The following is a 6462-nucleotide window of genomic DNA, read 5'->3' on the forward strand; positions in this document are numbered from 1 at the left end:
TTTGAACGAAAAAAAAATTATATATTTATATAATAAAATATATATATATATAGAGAAAAATGGCGAATGTGAATGCTATATAAAAATGGCCACAATCGTTTAACAAATTCTCATAAACTGTTGATAAAAAATATTTTTTTTTTTATTTTTTTATTCAAAAGTATTATTGAGTTGTCAAATATTTACATATGTGAGCGTATGCGCACGAAACGAAAACATTATTCTGGTTGATCCTGCCAGTAGTTATATGCTTGTCTCAAAGATTAAGCCATGCATGTCTAAGTACACACGAATTAAAAGTGAAACCGCAAAAGGCTCATTATATCAGTTATGGTTCCTTAGATCGTTAACAGTTACTTGGATAACTGTGGTAATTCTAGAGCTAATACATGCAATTAAAACACGGACCTTATGAGACGTGTGCTTTTATTAGGCTAAAACCAAGCGATCGCAAGATCGTTACATTGGTTGAACTCTAGATAACATGCAGATCGTATGGTCTTGTACCGACGACAGATCTTTCAAATGTCTGCCCTATCAACTTTTGATGGTAGTATCTAGGACTACCATGGTTGCAACGGGTAACGGGGAATCAGGGTTCGATTCCGGAGAGGGAGCCTGAGAAACGGCTACCACATCTAAGGAAGGCAGCAGGCGCGTAAATTACCCACTCCCAGCTCGGGGAGGTAGTGACGAAAAATAACAATACAGGACTCATATCCGAGGCCCTGTAATTGGAATGAGTACACTTTAAATCCTTTAACAAGGACCAATTGGAGGGCAAGTCTGGTGCCAGCAGCCGCGGTAATTCCAGCTCCAATAGCGTATATTAAAGTTGTTGCGGTTAAAACGTTCGTAGTTGAACTTGTGCTTCATACGGGTAGTACAACTTACAATTGTAGTTAGTACTATACCTTTATGTATGTAAGCGTATTACCGGTGGAGTTCTTATATATAATTAAGTACTTGTATTTTTTTATATATTCCTCCTATTTAAAAACCTGCATTAGTGCTCTTCATCGAGTGTTATTGTGGGCCGGTACAATTACTTTGAACAAATTAGAGTGCTTAAAGCAGGCTTCAAATGCCTGAATATTCTGTGCATGGGATAATGAAATAAGACCTCTGTTCTGCTTTCATTGGTTTTCAGATCAAGAGGTAATGATTAATAGAAGCAGTTTGGGGGCATTAGTATTACGACGCGAGAGGTGAAATTCTTGGACCGTCGTAAGACTAACTTAAGCGAAAGCATTTGCCAAAGATGTTTTCATTAATCAAGAACGAAAGTTAGAGGTTCGAAGGCGATCAGATACCGCCCTAGTTCTAACCATAAACGATGCCAGCTAGCAATTGGGTGTAGCTACTTTTATGGCTCTCTCAGTCGCTTCCCGGGAAACCAAAGCTTTTGGGCTCCGGGGGAAGTATGGTTGCAAAGCTGAAACTTAAAGGAATTGACGGAAGGGCACCACCAGGAGTGGAGCCTGCGGCTTAATTTGACTCAACACGGGAAAACTTACCAGGTCCGAACATAAGTGTGTAAGACAGATTGATAGCTCTTTCTCGAATCTATGGGTGGTGGTGCATGGCCGTTCTTAGTTCGTGGAGTGATTTGTCTGGTTAATTCCGATAACGAACGAGACTCAAATATATTAAATAGATATCTTCAGGATTATGGTGTTGAAGCTTATATAGCCTTCATTCATGGTGGCAGTAAAATGTTTATTGTGTTTGAATGTGTTTATATAAGTGGAGCCGTACCTGTTGGTTTGTCCCATTATAAGGACACTAGCTTCTTAAATGGACAAATTGCGTCTAGCAATAATGAGATTGAGCAATAACAGGTCTGTGATGCCTTTAGATGTCCTGGGCTGCACGCGCGCTACAATGAAAGTATCAACGTGTATTTCCTAGACCGAGAGGTCCGGGTAAACCGCTGAACCACTTTCATGCTTGGGATTGTGAACTGAAACTGTTCACATGAACTTGGAATTCCCAGTAAGTGTGAGTCATTAACTCGCATTGATTACGTCCCTGCCCTTTGTACACACCGCCCGTCGCTACTACCGATTGAATTATTTAGTGAGGTCTCCGGACGTGATCACTGTGACGCCTTGCGTGTTACGGTTGTTTCGCAAAAGTTGACCGAACTTGATTATTTAGAGGAAGTAAAAGTCGTAACAAGGTTTCCGTAGGTGAACCTGCGGAAGGATCATTATTGTATGTTTCTACCGTTAACAAAAATATATATATATTGCCAATTTACCAAACAAAATATGTTTTTATAAAATCATAATTGTAAAATGAAATATATTCAGTTGTATATATTATATGTTTATATTAATTATATTGCCAATATACATACTCATTTAGTAGTAGCTATACATATGACATCGTGTTCTATGTCTGTAGCAATTAATATATAAAAACATATTGATGATATTATTACAATAATATTGATTTATAAAATCTGTGTGCATATGTACCATAGTATGCACGCGTTGCGAATATGTATTGTCTATCATAGTTATGGGCATACATTGGTTAATGCAACAGCCTAAAAAGTACAATGTTGTACCTGATTTCAGGTTAATACTTTTATATAAATTGATAATTATCAAACAAACCAAAATACATATTATATTATTTAACTATATGGTAATATATCGTTTATATAAAACTAAGACATTTCGCAACATTCTTTTAGGATAAAATTAAAATTTATTGAAGGAATTGATATATGCCAGTAAAATGGTGTATTTTTAATTTCTTTCAATAAAAACATATCTGACAAATAAATGAATAAACAAATTTTAATCACTCTAAGCGGTGGATCACTCGGCTCATGGGTCGATGAAGAACGCAGCAAACTGTGCGTCATCGTGTGAACTGCAGGACACATGAACATCGACATTTTGAACGCATATCGCAGTCCATGCTGTTTGGTACTTTAATTAATTTTATAGTGCTGCTTGGACTACATATGGTTGAGGGTTGTAAGACTATGCTAAATAAGTTGTTTAAAAATTTTACGAAATTTTTAAGCATATTGTATATTATTGGATATAATACATTCATAATATTGATATTAAATGGAAACGCATTATCTCTCATTGTTGTATATATTTGTGTGAGAAGAACGAAGAAAAATATTTTTTTTTTGTCCTTTTTGAATCAAATAATACTGAGGAATGTCTAGCATAAAAAAAATAATTAAAGTTTTTTCATCTAGAATTGCCTCTTATTAATGTTTCGAAAGGAAATTTTGTTGTAAATATATATATTTAATATACTCCGTGATGTTCGTTATAAAATACGAATATTATAATGATTTCATTATGAGAACGCTCTATATATAATAATATAGTGTAATTATCATTAAAAATTTTAATATACGTATATACAACCTCAACTCATATGGGACTACCCCCTGAATTTAAGCATATTAATTAGGGGAGGAAAAGAAACTAACCAGGATTTTCTTAGTAGCGGCGAGCGAAAAGAAATCAGTTCAGCACTAAGTCACTTTGTCTATATGGCAAATGTGAGATGCAGTGTATGGAACGTCAATATTCTAGTATGAGAAATTAACGATTTAAGTCCTTCTTAAATGAGGCCATTTACCCATAGAGGGTGCCAGGCCCGTATAACGTTAATGATTACTAGATGATGTTTCCAAAGAGTCGTGTTGCTTGATAGTGCAGCACTAAGTGGGTGGTAAACTCCATCTAAAACTAAATATAACCATGAGACCGATAGTAAACAAGTACCGTGAGGGAAAGTTGAAAAGAACTCTGAATAGAGAGTTAAACAGTACGTGAAACTGCTTAGAGGTTAAGCCCGATGAACCTGAATATCCGTTATGGAAAATTCATCATTAAAGTTGTAATATTTTTAAAATATTATAATAATAGTGTGCATTTTTTCCATATAAGGACATTGTAATCTATTAGCATATAACAAATTTATCATAAAATATGACTTATAGTTTATTCAAATTATTATGCTTGCATTTTAACATAGAATAAATGTCATTAATTTGATAAAGTGTTGATAAATTAAAATTAATACAGTGCGTTAATTTTTCGAAATTATATAATGGCGTAATTATCATCGATTTTTGTGTTTATTATATGCATTTGTATGATTAACAATGCGAAAGATTCAGGATACCTTCGGGACCCGTCTTGAAACACGGACCAAGGAGTCTAACATATTTGCAAGTTATTGGGAGATAAACCTAATAGCGTAATTAACTTGACTAATAATGGGATTAGTTTTTTAACTATTTATAGATAATTAACACAATCCCGGGGCGTTCTATATAGTTATGTATAATAATATTTATATTATTTATGCCTCTAACTGGAACGTACCTTGAGCATATATGCTGTGACCCGAAAGATGGTGAACTATACTTGATCAGGTTGAAGTCAGGGGAAACCCTGATGGAAGACCGAAACAGTTCTGACGTGCAAGTCGATTGTCAGAATTGAGTATAGGGGCGAAAGACCAATCGAACCATCTAGTAGCTGGTTCCTTCCGAAGTTTCCCTCAGGATAGCTGGTGCATTTTAATGTTATATAAAATAATCTTATCTGGTAAAGCGAATGATTAGAGGCCTTAGGGTCGAAACGATCTTAACCTATTCTCAAACTTTAAATGGGTAAGAACCTTAACTTTCTTGATATGAAGTTTAAGGTTATGATATAATGTGCCCAGTGGGCCACTTTTGGTAAGCAGAACTGGCGCTGTGGGATGAACCAAACGTAATGTTACGGTGCCCAAATTAACAACTCATGCAGAAACCATGAAAGGCGTTGGTTGCTTAAAACAGCAGGACGGTGATCATGGAAGTCGAAATCCGCTAAGGAGTGTGTAACAACTCACCTGCCGAAGCAACTAGCCCTTAAAATGGATGGCGCTTAAGTTGTATACCTATACATTACCGCTAAAGTAGATGATTTATATTACTTGTGATATAAATTTTGAAACTTTAGTGAGTAGGAAGGTACAATGGTATGCGTAGAAGTGTTTGGCGTAAGCCTTCATGGAGCTGCCATTGGCACAGATCTTGGTGGTAGTAGCAAATAATCGAATGAGACCTTGGAGGACTGAAGTGGAGAAGGGTTTCGTGTGAACAGTGGTTGATCACGAGTTAGTCGGTCCTAAGTTCAAGGCGAAAGCCGAAAATTTTCAAGTAAAAAATCAGTGAGTAATATTGTCAAATCTTTTATGATTTTTAAATACTTGAATAATTTTGAACGAAAGGGAATACGGTTCCAATTCCGTAACCTGTTGAGTATCCGTTTGTTATTAAATATGGGCCTCGTGCTCATCCTGGCAACAGGAACGACCATAAAGAAGCCGTCGAGAGATATCGGAAGAGTTTTCTTTTCTGTTTTATAGCCGTACTACCATGGAAGTCTTTCGCAGAGAGATATGGTAGATGGGCTAGAAGAGCATGACATATACTGTTGTGTCGATATTTTCTCCTCGGACCTTGAAAATTTATGGTGGGGACACGCAAACTTCTCAACAGGCCGTACCAATATCCGCAGCTGGTCTCCAAGGTGAAGAGTCTCTAGTCGATAGAATAATGTAGGTAAGGGAAGTCGGCAAATTAGATCCGTAACTTCGGGATAAGGATTGGCTCTGAAGATTGAGATAGTCGGGCTTGATTGGGAAACAATAACATGGTTTATGTGCTCGTTCTGGGTAAATAGAGTTTCTATCATTCATGGTAGTTACTTGTTCCCCGGATAGTTTAGTTACGTAGCCAATTGTGGAACTTTCTTGCTAAAATTTTTAAGAATACTAATTGGGTTAAACCAGTTAGTTCTTATTAATTATAACGATTATCAATTAACAATCAATTCAGAACTGGCACGGACTTGGGGAATCCGACTGTCTAATTAAAACAAAGCATTGTGATGGCCCTAGCGGGTGTTGCTTTTTGACTGCCACTCGAAGCAGACGTGTTTTTCAAGCGGTCCGCTATACCGTCGTTCGAGTAAAGTAAAAAGTGATTTTTCCAAGTGGAAAATATATTAAAATTGCCGCGAGATCACGCGCTGTTCGCCAGTGCAATCGCGTGTTAAACAGAGCAGCTATTTGCAAATTAATATTTGTAAAATAAACGCTAAAAACAGCCACGTGCGCAACCTTAGTTCGTCAACAAGTGCGAATAGTTCGACAACAAGTCGGAATAGTTCGTCAGCACGTTCGAGTTCGAAGCTTTGGTTCGAAGCTTTGGCTTGAGTTCGGAGCTTTTCGGTTGGTGTCCCCGCTAAAACTTTCGGTTTTAGTCTCCGCTAGAACTTGTGGTTCGTGTCTCCGCCGAGACTTTTGGTTCGCGTCTCCACTAGTGCCGTTTAGTGTCGAGTCACGCCAATAGAGGGAGCCATAACTAGCCGGGTATGGAAGTGGATACGGAGGCCGACGCCAGCGACACTAGCCTGGCTA

At 37.1% G+C, this 6462-nt stretch overlaps 2 non-coding genes across 2 annotated transcripts; both read left to right on the forward strand.

The window, feature by feature from the left end:
- The first annotated feature begins 220 nt into the window (after positions 1-220).
- On the forward strand, positions 221-2215 carry LOC117192127. The gene has a single exon (XR_004474223.1). It is a non-coding gene; the product is annotated as a small subunit ribosomal RNA (ribosomal RNA).
- A 600-nt stretch (positions 2216-2815) lies between these two features.
- LOC117192131 lies at positions 2816-2994 on the forward strand. The gene has a single exon (XR_004474227.1). It is a non-coding gene; the product is annotated as a 5.8S ribosomal RNA (ribosomal RNA).
- Positions 2995-6462: the final 3468 nt, after the last annotated feature.

Source organism: Drosophila miranda (assembly GCF_003369915.1).
Source record: "Drosophila miranda strain MSH22 chromosome Y unlocalized genomic scaffold, D.miranda_PacBio2.1 Contig_Y1_pilon, whole genome shotgun sequence".
NCBI lineage: Eukaryota > Metazoa > Arthropoda > Insecta > Diptera > Drosophilidae > Drosophila > Drosophila miranda.